The sequence below is a fragment of the Folsomia candida genome, unplaced genomic scaffold (assembly GCF_002217175.1).
Source record: "Folsomia candida strain VU population unplaced genomic scaffold, ASM221717v1 Fcan01_Sc054, whole genome shotgun sequence".
NCBI classification, from domain to species: Eukaryota; Metazoa; Arthropoda; class Collembola; order Entomobryomorpha; family Isotomidae; genus Folsomia; species Folsomia candida.
Genome location: NW_019091246.1, coordinates 213,659 through 227,438, shown reverse-complemented (window position 1 = coordinate 227,438; position 13,780 = coordinate 213,659). Strand labels below are relative to the sequence as shown.

General features: G+C 34.9%; 1 protein-coding gene across 4 annotated transcripts in view; it reads right to left on the bottom strand.

Annotated features, from left to right (window-relative positions):
• The window catches only part of LOC110862300 (multiple C2 and transmembrane domain-containing protein), a 44,938-nt gene extending 31,693 nt beyond the window's left edge, over positions 1-13,245 (bottom strand). For all 4 annotated transcript variants that reach the window (XM_035845431.1, XM_035845433.1, XM_035845434.1 and 1 more), the window contains exon 1: positions 12,949-13,245. The gene's annotated coding sequence lies outside the window, so the exon portion shown is untranslated. The remainder of the gene's footprint in view (positions 1-12,948) is intronic.
• Positions 13,246-13,780: the final 535 nt, after the last annotated feature.

Below are 13,780 nucleotides of genomic sequence, written 5' to 3'. Positions count from 1 at the left end.
TCATAAGGTGAGGAAAGAGCAAACCAAAAGCCAAAAAACCACATGCACCTGGAGCGAACTAAATTCAACGGGGCAGGCGGTGAGTGGTGAAAGTGGTTACTTTCACCAGCCCACGTACGTACTCGAAAAGTGGAGTGGGCCAGGTGTAGCATGGGCATTTTGCAAAGTCCACTCAAACCAATTAATTACTGTCAAGCAATAATCCAGGTTGACATGATTATGGGGAATTTACTTTTATATGTATGCAAATGTCCATCCATCCATAATTTATAGAAAACCGCCCAGTCTGCTCTTATCGAGGCTGCATTATCTTCGACATGAAGTTTTGTAATCGAAGGGAAGAAAAAATAGACTGGGGAAATTGCACGTGGAGTGATAAATTATTTATGAAAATTCTAGCCACCCTTTTAAAGGATTTTGTGTCTTTTTTAAGCTAATTGCAGCGGAGATAGTTGGGCAGAAAATTTTAAGGGGAAAGGAAAGTTTCTGAGTAACATGATTTCTGAAAATTTTGATCATCCTTTTAAAGAATTGTGTCTATTTCCGAGGTCAAACGCGGTGGAGAAAGTTGGGAAGCAAATTTGAATATATTAGAAATGAATTGAAACCTTAAAGTTTCTGAGTGACATATTCAATTTCCGAAGAAACTGTTTTAAAGAATTGTGTCTTTTTTTAAAATGCCGTAAAAGTTTGGAAAATCAAACCTGGAAACTTTCTCGTGTGGGAAATGCGTATAGAAAATCTGGTTCGATTGGGTTTTGTGTTTGTTCATATTGATAAAAGTACTTAAGTAAGTAATCGAAGGAGCATGATTTATTAATTCGCACTCTTTGTTTCCTACGTAGGTAGCTCTGTGAAAGGTGAAAGCCACCGGTGGCATGTCGCCTCTTCCTGTTCGCTGTTGTGTAAGACCCACCGACGTTCTTTACGTCGTCCCAACCTCGAGTGTGACTAACTTGGCCTTATCAAACTGTAGAATTGTCTGTCCGTCAGTGTCTCGGAAGTTTCGATTCTAGATGCAGAATAATGTCGAATTTGAGTGCTAAAGTGACAATATTTCGTTCTAATTTTGCATTTTGCCATTTTTTGGCATGCAAGTACTCACTTGCAAGAAATGTCAGGAAGAAAGTAAAATCGATGGAAAATAAGCATTATTAAAATAATGTGTGACAATTTTAAGTCGTGCATAAGGATTAAAACTCCCACTCGTTTCGCAACTCATCCTCAGCAAGTAGGAGTCCCCCGAAATTTTGCACATGCAGAAATGTGGCTTAAAATGAAAATAAATGTGCAAAGCGTTCGTTACATAATTTGGCAAATAAAAAGGACCAAAACTACCACTGATTTTGCACCTCGTCCGAGTCCCTTGAAATTTTGCATATGCAGAAATAAGCAAAAGCGTTGGTTAATTATAAGTAATGTTCAGATTCCTAATATGTAGGAATATGAATGCAATTGGAGTTGTAATGTGTAGTTTGCATTTTGTGTTCAGTTTGCATTTAAGATGCAGATTGAACGCAATTTACATTGGTTTTGCAGTAGAAGCAAACCGAAGCATGCAAATCAATGTTTTGCAACACAGAACACTGGCAGTGATGGCATGCAGAGTGCAAACTCATCTTATGCAGACTGAGTTGTCCAGCTTTGTAGTTTGCTAAACAGGTAGAAATGGTAGTATGTAATGTATGCATGCATTTGTTCCAATGATGAACAAACTATTGTGTTTATGTATATAATGCGGAAATAGACTTATTTTAGCTGGAATGAACTGTGAGATTTAGCATACACGGGTGCTTTTCCGTCCGCTCTGCAGTATAAAGCTAGCCACGGACCAAAGCCCGCGTAACGCCCATTTAATCTTTTTGTAACAGAGGGTTGTTCTGCACAAGAGTGAATCGCAAATCTTAGATTGCCCCAAATGGGAAATTGAGATTGCAAATTACTTGTATCAAATTACCCACCAAAGTAGTTGTATCAAGTTATCTATCAGAACTAGTTGTATCACATTACCCCAAATCAACTAATAATTAAATAGTATCATACACAGTCTGTATGTACTTATTAATTGAAACATAAATAAATCAGTTAGTATTAATATAAAATTAACCAATTGAAGTTAACTACGGAATTATTTACAATACCATAGACCTTTATGCCAAGAAATTGGTGCACATTAATTTCAAGTTGCGCTACACTTAACATACACACACTCATAAATTAACCAACGTGAATTTACAACTCACACACCTCATAAGAATTTACTTACGAATAAAAACAAGTAATGGTGCCAAATCCCACGTCTGGCTCGGGCTACATACACATGTCTGGTCAGGTTTTTTCCGCCCTTTTAATCCTACATATATTTCATATCCCAATATCAACACAACCTTACTTTCTGCAGCATTAAAAGTGAACCGGCTAATCTTAACGGACATACATACGCCATGTATTTACAAATAGTGCCAGCGTACGTACGTGTATAAAAATATGCAGGAAACTATGGTAGTAAGTAGCAGACGAGACTGGTTATTATTACGACACGACACGACGACGACCAAGGGATCGATACTTTTCATAAGGCCGATTTCTCCATTCCAACCTATACGAATTTGCCGAAAGAGAAAGAAGGAGAGAAAGTCGGCCCGATAATGTTCAGATATTTTTGTTCATTGCAAAAATTATGCTCCTTTGCTAATTTAAATATTTGGAAAATCAAGAGTTAGTAAATATTTTGGGGAATTATGAAAAATTGATGACATGCTGGAAATTATCTTGGAACCTGTACAACGGGGAGGATTGCTCATTTAGGAAACAAACTTGAAAATATTTTGCATATCAATGTGGATTTTTTATCTAAAAAATACACGATATATTTTAGTCTACATAAAATATGGTATTTACTTTTCATATGAGGCTTATTTGTGACGTAACCTTATTACATAGGTAAGAATTTGGCAAGAGAGAAAGTCTAGTCAGTACGATCGTTTCTATGTTTTGCAAAAATTATTCTCATTTGCTAAATTATTTGGCAAATGTGGCAGTTTATGTGTACGTATGCATGAGCAAAAAATCAGTATGAAGTAAATGTTTCTATGCTGTGTAAAAATCATTTGGTAAATATAGAGGTGTTTATACATACATACAGTCAATGAAAAGCATCTTTGAGTAAATTTTTAAACTTAAATACTTGCAAAAATAAAAACTGGCGTTGAATAATTACACGTACAGGCAAACAGCACTTCACACTTGAGTACTTTTTAATATGAATATGCATACATAATTATGCATAATTATACATCTATAATTAAACAAAAGTAACATCAGATCGTTGCGTATTTCTATGATGCTAACAATAAATGTAACTCAAATTTCAGGTTTCCGTTAGTTCTGAAATTTTGAAAAAGTGAGTGAAAAGGTAACATTGGGACATGAAAAGAAAGCATATTTTCTCGTATGTTTTTAGACATTCGGATCTGTCAACATATTTTTGTTGAAAGTTGATACTTGGAAGAGAAATATTGCGAAACTACTTTGCTCAGAAATCATTTCTCAAATTTTTGTGTAGCAAATATTCGTCGTTGAAAATGCATTTTGTGCTATCTCACTTATGGTGTTTAATTTTGGAGAAATAAGAAATACTTGCATTAGATAATAAATGATATCATGCGATTTTAGCATCTTTTTTGCAGATTGATTTGAAAATCAGAGCGTTTTCTGAATAATTGCAATTGCTTAAAGCTGTTATTAATTTTGATGAATATTTCTCATTTTTCAAGTGGAGGAAAGATACACATCTTCTAGATTCATAAGGCTTGGTTTTTACCGAGGTGTCAATTTTTCAACGTATAAAATATTGACACAGCTTGTTGTGTGCATTAATTAGTTAATTAATTTTCTCTTTGAAAGGGCAAAATAACTCAAAATGAGGAAATTTGAGATTTGATAACATTTCAAAGTGTGATAGTTAAATGTCCGAGCACCCGGAGGAAGAGCATCTCTCCTCGCTCTTCTCTCCGGTCTTGTAAATTGCTTGAAGAAGGTTCCTGGCTACCTTTGAAAAGTCACGTTGTGTAACAACCAACTGTAGACTTTGTCGTGATTCCCCGACATTGTTACCCCCTAGGACCCCACTGTCCCCTGACCTCAACTAACCTAGGCCTTCCAAGTTGTGTCAAACATCATCTCACCTCATCATCGTCATCTACTTTGGATTCAGGACCAGCACCAGGTTTAGTTTTTAAGGTTTTAAGTTTCTAAATTAGACTTAAGTTAGAATTAATTTTTATTAATTTTAAATGGCTCCAACGTCATTAAAAAAAGTCAGTAGAAAGCTATATGTAAAAAATCAGTTAGTAACAAAAAATCCAAAAGCTTATGTGTTGTTTGCTTAAAGTCAGACCGTAGAAAATTAGGCTTATTCTGTAGCTCATGCGGATTATATTATCATAAGGTCTGTATTAATATTAATCATAGTGAATATTCATTCCTTATCGACTCGGATGAATTGAAATGAAGCTCATCTAAATTTTTAGATTTTACGCATTCATCTCGTGGTTTTCATATCTCAAACGACTGTAATGCATGTCTGAAAACTCATAAAACTAAGATAATAATCACGTGCATATTTTGTGGAAAGCAATACCACCGTGCTTGTATTATAAATCATACGACTACTGTCAAAGAAATTAAAAGGGGAAGCTGGCAGTGTATGTCTTGCATTTTTCCGATTAGTCAAATTGAAGACAATGACCCGGACGACTTTTACACTGGAAATAGTTTGTCTGACCATATTAGTTTATCCATTCCCTATAATATTCCCAGCTTACCAAAAGGTCTTAAAATTATTCACTTAAATGTAAATGGTCTTTACAGTAAAATTGACCAACTTCAATATTTGCTTAATGACTTAGGAGCTGATATTTGTTTAATAGCAGAGACACATTTAAATTTGGACGAAGATTACCCTGGTCTTGATATTCCTGGATATCGGTTTGTAAGACAAGACAGGGAAAGATTTTGGGGAGGATTGCTTGTATTCTATAAAGAACAGCTCTCCATAACCGTACTTGACACTCCACCATTTACATACGAAACAGAATCTCTAGCCCTAGTTCTAAAACTCCCTTTCTCAAGTCCATTTCTTATCTCATGTATATATAGACGACCAGACAGTAAAAATCTGGCATGCTTTTTCCCAGAATTGAATCTCTTTTTGTCCAAAATCTCTGACTACTCGTCAATATATAAGGAATCGTACATATTTGGGGATTTTAACATTGATCTCTTAGTTAAATCTTCAATTGGACAAAAATTGATTGGGGGATTACAAGAGTATGGGTATTGTCAACTAATAACTGAACCTACCCATCACACTAAAAATTCACATACACTCATTGATCACATTTACTCTAACTCAGTTGAGTTTTCACTTCTGGTATCTCTAATCATGATATTATTTATTTAGTTAGAAAAAGGCAACGACAATTCTACCATGTAAAAACAATTCGTAGCCGAAATTTTAAACAATTCGATGGGGAAGCATTCTCCAAGGACATCCGAACTTTTCCTTGGCATAACTTTTTTCCCCTAAAGACAATTGACGATCAAGTAAACTTTGTTGAATCCTCACTTTCTTCCATTTTAAATTGTCATGCACCTTCGGTTACAAAAACTATTCGAGCCAAACGCTCGGCTTGGTTAAGTGAGGACGTTAAAAAGCAAATGCGTGCTCGTGATAATTTAAAGAGACAATTTAACCAATCTAAATGCCCAGTACTTTTCAAAAAGTACCAGGCACTGAGAAATGCAATAAACATTGCGTGTAGGAAAAATAAGCAACGACATTTTCACGACCTTTTCAACAAATCTAACGAATCCAAAGACTTATGGTTTGCATACAAGCAACTCACAAGTACAAACTATAAGTCCACAAAAATTGACCAATTACAAGTGGACGACGAACTAACTAATTGTCCTAAAAAAATCTGTAAAGCCATTGCCGAATCTGTAATTATTAAACCGGAGACTTTGGACAACCTTGACATCCCTCAGTTACCTTCGTCTGAGGAAATTACTCCCATTTTTCCACTTGAAGTAAACAAAACCATTCGTAAAATGAAACCAAAAAAGTCCCTGGCATATCTGACATCCCCACCCGCATTATAAAGGAATTCCCTGATGAATTTTCTCCCATACTTTCAGTTCTATTTAATAATAGTTTACACATGGGGAGGTTTCCATCTCAATGGAAAACAGCTTTAGTCACTCCACTCTTTAAAGTTGGGGGCACAAAAACGGATCCGAACTGTTACCGTCCGATATCAGTTCTACCGTTTTTCAGTAAGGTTTATGAACACATATTAACATTTAGAATCACAACAATATGCACGAAAAAAAAAACTTATTTCAGAATCACAATTTGGGTTCAGAAGTAAGCACTCTACGTTCCATGCACTAACTCATTTGACTCAAAAAATTTATGACACACTTGAAAAACGCAATTACACACTAGTTTTATATTTTGACTTGGTTCGTGCTTTTGATTCGATATCCCACAAGCTTTTAATTGATAAATTGCGTCACATTTATCATTTCCCAGAATACCTTATAGTCATAATTTCGGATTACCTGAAAAACAGACACATTAAAATTAAACTAGGGAACTTTATATCTGACTCTTTCCCTATATATGCATCTGTCCCCCAAGGGTCAAAAATTGGACCAATTCTATTTAATTTATATGTAAACGACGGCGTTGACCAACTTGAAGGTCACAAGGATGTATTTGCTGATGATATTTCGTCATTAGTGTCCCATAAAAACTTTGACACACTTCAAAAAATAGCAATTGAAAGGATTGAAATCCTGCATGCATGGTGTAACTTAAACTGCATGAAAATAAACTGGACTAAGTCCCATTTTATGATTTGTAGAAATAGTCGCACGAAAAAAATACCCCATTTGGATTCAATAAAAACGGTAAATTTTGAAATAACCAGGGTCTCTGAATTTAAATATTTAGGGGTCTGGTTAGATGAGGAGTTAAGGTTCGACGTGCATGCAGATAAAATTATTAACAAAATTACACCTCGTATTCATTATCTGCTGAAACTCAAAAGGAAAATTCCTACCGATAAGTTTCATCTAATCTTCAACGCAATTGTAATGTCTTGTCTTGAATATGGTATTCAAATATGGGCTGGATCTTCCAGTACCACTTTAACACGCGTCCAAAAAGTCGTAAATAACTGTCTCAGATCTTGGGTTTCTCCACGTATTATTAACATAAATGTATTATATGAAATGTTTAGTTTACTTAAGTTAGATGAATACCCAAACTACTATCTTTCCCTTTTTGCTAAAAGTTTTACAAATGATTATAAAATATATATTCCTAAATTACTTCAAAATTTTGTTACTATTCATGGATCGGTTCATGAAACAAGGTCCACAAATTGTTTCGTTATTCCACCACACAAAACTGTGCTCTTTGAAAAAAGTGTTAAATATAGGTTAATAAAATTTTGGAATGAACTACCAAATGAAATTAAAGATGAAAAAAATCTTGATGTCTACAAATTCAAGTTGACGGCGTATATTTTAAAAAGGAGATGTTAATCTTAAGCTTGAAATTAAATATACTACTAATTAAGTATTTAGTTAAATGTCAATGGTTGGAAATCAGCATGTTATCACGTTGTTACCTTTTGACAATAAAGACTTATTATTGTTATGTCGAAAATATAATTGAAGATAAGAACATATTGAGAAGACTCAATTTTGGGAGTGTAAGTGTAACCAATTATTTTACAACAAAAATATGAAATTTCTGCTTTTTAGTTTGTAAAACAAATACCTTTCCCACCTTTGCAAATGGATTTGGTGATATCTTTTATTACTTTTGGTTATGAAATATTCATTAAAATTAAAAATGACGTTGAACAACTACGTTTAATTTAACAGTTTAAAATTGAAAACGAGGTTAATAAATAGCATTAATTTTGAAATATTTGTAAAGAGTGGATTTGAAATATTATTGCAAAATTTTTCTCGGTTAGGAAATTCTTCAAATTTTTAGAGTGCAAATTTTTCTTTTAAAATTCCACAAAATACAGATCAAGATTACACTTCAGTTACAGTTTTGAGAACAGTAGCAGAAATATTGACAAATTTTGAAATTTTTGTGATTTATCCGAATTGAGAAAGTACACAAAAATGCCTAAAATACATAAATATCTATCTAATGTATAATTAATTGCAATCACATCTTGCAAAGGATTCAGTCAATCTTAACTAACTTTTTCTACATGAAATATCGTTAAAAAGTAAAAAGTGGCATTGAATAATAACACTACTTTATTACCTGCTAAGAAATGATTCCTTGATTTCGAGAATTTTTCAAGTTACTCAGATAAGCAAAAATCGAAGTAGTAATGAAGGAAAGGTTGTCTGCAATTAGCCTTTAATGTGCAAATTAAGATTTGCCAGTGTACTGCAAAATCTTACATATCCATTTTTTTAAAAGTTAGAAATATTGCAAAATTTGGTGACAATTTATTCGACTTCGGAAGGAAATATACATCTTTTATTACTAAGTTTGTATAAAATGTTCATTAAAATAAAATAAACATATGTTAAAAAATTATTACACTTACATTCTTAGATTTTGCAATCTATACAACTTCACAGAAATTTTAATATAGGATTTAGACATAAAAACTTTCAAAAGTTTCCTACTTTTCTGCAAATTGCGATTTGTCGATATGAATATCTATCTGCAAAACTGTACATGTTTATTATAAGGAAAGAATATTGCGAAATTTTTTATCTTTTAATTCTAAACAAGCCAATCATTGTCTGTGATCTTTTTATTTCTAACTTTTTACAAATAATCATTAAACTGAAAAACGACCTTGAGAAATTACATTTATTTTTGGAATTTCCCCGAAATCGGTTTTCGGGGAGATACATAGATGCATATCGCACATTAATTAGAAATCCAATTTACATGAGCAACCTTTAATAAGTTAACTAACTTATTACCCCACGTTTGTTCGATATTCATTAAAATGAGATTACGAAATATCTTACTTTCTAATTTGCAATCCTACTCTTTGCCTTTCGAGTTAAGTAATGTAATTTGTTGTGTAGAAAAAAAAAGTTTGCGAAAATTTGCGCAACTCTAATTTCCCCATTCTTATTCATCGAAGGAGAAATTTGGGAGGAGACCGAACAATGCGGTGTGGATCTCGATGTCGAAATGCGATGTCACAATGTCGTCGTTGTTCAAATTGGATGGATTTTTGGCCAGTTGCTTATTTTATTTTTGTGAATACGTGCAAATTGTACATTGCGCAAATTTGTGTGCTCACTATTTATTTATAGCGAAGAGAGTGAAAGAGACGGAGAAAGAAAATGATGAGTCGAGAAGAAGAAGTAAGGTGATCAGCTTGGTTGGTTGGTCCGTGGTTTCGTTGCCACGAGAAATTTGTCCTTTCATCATCATCATTTCGAGTAAATCTATAATGCTGCGGCGGCGGCCATGGGTGTGCAGTCGATCGAAAAAGGGACGAAGGAAGTCTAGATTTTGGATGGACATGTGGCGAGAAATTGGGAGTTAATAATTCCGAATTAAGGTAAAGGACGATTTAGAGAAAGTCGGAAGTTAAAATTTTAGGGACATGGAGAAGTTGCGGAATAAGGAAATTGGAAGGTGAAGAAGTTCGAAGTCAGAATTGATTGTTTCCCTGGAGTTGATTTAAAATCTAAGGTTTCCGGAGATCAAAATCGCTTCATCATGAGTCACACGTCGTAAATTTGAAGAAGCTCGGAAGTCGTGCAAATCGGAAAATATGAAAATTTTTGTAAATATGAAAAACTTATAAGATTCGAATGATCGAGTAGTTTGAAATCATAATCGATTTTTCGGCCTAGATTATTTCCACACGTAAAAAAATGTCTGTCGAAATCCAATTTCATCTCACAGTCTCCTCCCTCGCCCACCTATGTCTGCCTAAATAACCACGCTATTCAGGGAGAGAAGAAAACAGACGCAAATCATGACACACGCGGACGGAATGTCACCCACACCATATTTTATTTAAGTGGCCCTGGCATCTCTCTCTCCCAGACCAATCTGCAAGTCTCCTCCTCCAGGAAAGACGACAAAAATTAAGTAAATCGAGTTTCCATCTTATTATCAAGACAACCCGACGAAAGGAGCTTATCAAATTTGAATGCACGCCACAAATACCTCATCTATCAATATGAGATTACGATTTCCTCGAATTGTTGTTGTCACATTGAATCAGTTTCCGAATCCGGACAATAGATCGGATTTGGGACACACATAATTCCGTCATTTCTGCCCAGATTCATAATTTCGTCATTTCTGCTCAAAGCATTTTAATGAATAGGAACACAAAATTGGTAGGATTTATTTAATGCTTTGACTCATGTTTAAGTTGCCTTAATATTTGACTCGTTATTACCAATTGTTTGTCTTCATCGAGGAGTTAAGTACACGATTTTGTCCGTGGTTTACATAGGTACCCACTAATTTTAATGAATAGGCAGAGAAATTAATAAGATTTATTTAATACTTTGACTCATATTTAAGCTGAAATGTTATGGCGCAAAGGATTAATATGACCACAGATTTTCTAAGGTTCCCACCCTGATTAACTTTTCCGCGGAACGGTAATATCTCATCATTCTAAATAATTTGAATGAATAGAGAGACAGAAAATTAATAGGATTTATTTAATACTTTAATACTCATATTTAAGGGGAAACTACTTGTCTTCATATTTCACAAGTTATGGCGTAAAGAGTGGATATGATCAAACATAAATACATGATTTTCCCTGTTTTTTACCCTGATTTTGCTTTCCCAATAGGAGGACAAGCCTCATTATGCAGATTATAGCGGGGAAAGTGGGCGGTGAAAGTCTTCGAATTCCAATAATAGCTAGATTGAATTGTTGACATAAGTATTTGCAAACGATTCTGCCCAGGTAACTACCCGCAAACTTTAATGAATAGGTACAGAAAATTAATAGGATTTACTTAATACTTTGACTCATATTTAAGGTGAAATGTTTCAGAGCAAAGAATGAATGAACATGACCACAATTAAATACCCGATTTTATAGCGTAATTCTCAGCCTGATTAACTTTTCTCCGAAATTTGAATGAATATACATGCAGAAATTTGAATAGGATTTGTTTAATTCTTTGAGTCATATTTAACGTGGAAATACATACGTCGTGCCTAATATGATCAAACTTAAATACACGGTTTTCCGTGGTTTTTACCCTGATTAACTTTTTCCAACCTACTTCATCATATTACAGTGAGGGAAAGTCGCAGATTCCAATAATAGATGGAATTTGTATAAGTACTTACAGATAATTATGCCCAGGTGAAAGTAGCTCCCCACAAATTTTAATGAATAGGTGCAGAAAATTAATACGATTTACTTAATATTTTGGGTCAGATTTAAGGTGAAAGTAGCTTTTATTTATCATACTTCACTTTTTAGCAACCTTGCGCCAATTTTATAGCGTCAAGAGTAAATGTGACCACAGTTAAATACCTGATTTTCCTCTCTCACCATCATTAACTTTTCACCAGAAGGAAGAAAATACCCAGTGTTTCGCTTCTTGCAGGTTTGCTACATTTCTTGCACTGGAAAGCAAACAACGCAGAAAATGCGAGGTGCAAGAAACTGGGAGAAAGTGCAAGAAATAAGCGCCATCCACCCACGCTTCGTATATAAACTATAACCTCGGACATTTAATATAACATTTTTATAACATTTTTTGCGCCTTGCATTTCTTGCAGGTCAAAATAAACACCTGCAAAAAACGACTTTGTTCCCATAATTCCTTGGATATAGTTACTTTCACCCGAAACACTGCTAAAAATATCTCATCATCCTGAAAAGTGACGGAAAGTCGTATCTCGTATGTACCTATAGGAAACTAAATCCCGACTTATTTTATTTATTTATGTGTATCTACCTCGTCTCTCTTTTGACGTGGTATTGAGGGCGAGGTGGTGATCCTATGAAAGAGGAGATTATTTCGCGACCTCATTTCATTCAGGCCCGATTTGAAAGGAACATAAAATCCGGAAGTAATCTAATTAGAGAAATTCTTTTTTAGAAAGAAGAAAAAGAAGAGATGACATGTGGACAAAAAAATTGGATCGTGGTGTCACTTTCACTTTGAATCTATCAAAAAGTGGCTCTGCAATCTCATTAATTTCGGAAATCTGGATTATTTTGGGTCCATATTGATATGTTCCATTTTATTGAATTTACATAATATGTATGTAAATATATGTTAAATATATGTGAAACAAAAATCTGGGTGAAAATCTCGTCAAAAAAACGAGCAAACTTTTTACATGACAGTTTCGAAAATGTGTGAATATTTTTAGTACCAGTGTTTCGGGTGAAAGTAACCACGTGCAAGAAATTATGGGGAGAAAGTGGTCTTTTTGCAGCTATTTTGACACATTTCTTTCACTTTCTTGAAGTTTCTTACAATTTGCATTTCTTTCTCTGCACTGCAAAAACTACAGCAAATCCACACAAAATGAAACACCGTTTAGCCCAAATTGATACCATCTCGTTAAATTTATACATGTACATTATGCAAAAATATGTGTCACAAAATCTTCTCGAAAATCCCGTCGAAAACAAAGACACCTACTTTTTACATGACAGCACATAACACAATAAAACTTGTGAGAAAGTGTACTACCTGTCAAAGTTCTGGAGAAAGTGAGAAGAGAACCACGTAGACAAGTAAGTGAGTGAGTGAGTGAGCAAATAATAACGTGTGACACATGAGAAGAGAAATGATCTCGAGATTTGCACTTATTCGCAAACCGATGAGATGGATGAACAGTGTGATATGCGAAATGAGTCTTTCACTCACCTGGCTTGACTAGATTGGCTCTGATTACGGGATGACTCCTTCACTTGACTCCTCAATGGTTCCCTCGTCACTCAAGTGGAATGATTAGTCTCGCGATGAGGAGATTGTCAAAAATGTGACGAGTTTTCTGTCCCCATAATTTTTTAAGGGGGCGCTTAAATGGAAATATGTAGGTCTAAATTGCGGGAAAATTTGCACGTTGTGGGGGGTAAGGTTTTATGAATCCGCGAGGTGAAAATAGGTCTCGTCGGAGGCAGGGTTTTCGCAGCCATGTCACGCCGTGGCAGGCACAGACTGGGCCATAGTGACAAACTCTGGCCCGCTTTATACCCAAACTTGAAGAGAAAGCTCGTTCCGTCGTCGTATATGTGTGTAGGTTTTTGCACACAAAAACACACACAAGTATATTCACAATCCTCCATCCGTGGTGTACCAGAATACCCGGGTAGTGTAGGGTGGGCCCAATATTCGCACTGCACTGCACCAACCAGCCAGCACGGGACGGATTCCCCTACTGCAGAGGTACACTCCCAAAACTCCGGGATAAACCGAATACTTGGTGAAAAAAAATGTTGGCGAGGCGAAATAGCGTGTCCGAAGTGAATTTTTTGATAATTTGTTTGAAGAGGAATTGCACAGTTTTATGGGAATGACGAGAACGAGGTGATGGATCGGAATGAAGTGACGGATGGATGCATTTTTTAGTGGGCTTTTTAGCCGTAAATTTTAAGGTGTATTTATAAAGAAGGAAGAAGAAGAGTGACTTGTTTGAGATGGGGACCGGGCAGATGGGACGTGGGGAGGATTTTGGGAGGATTTTGACCCTATGAAT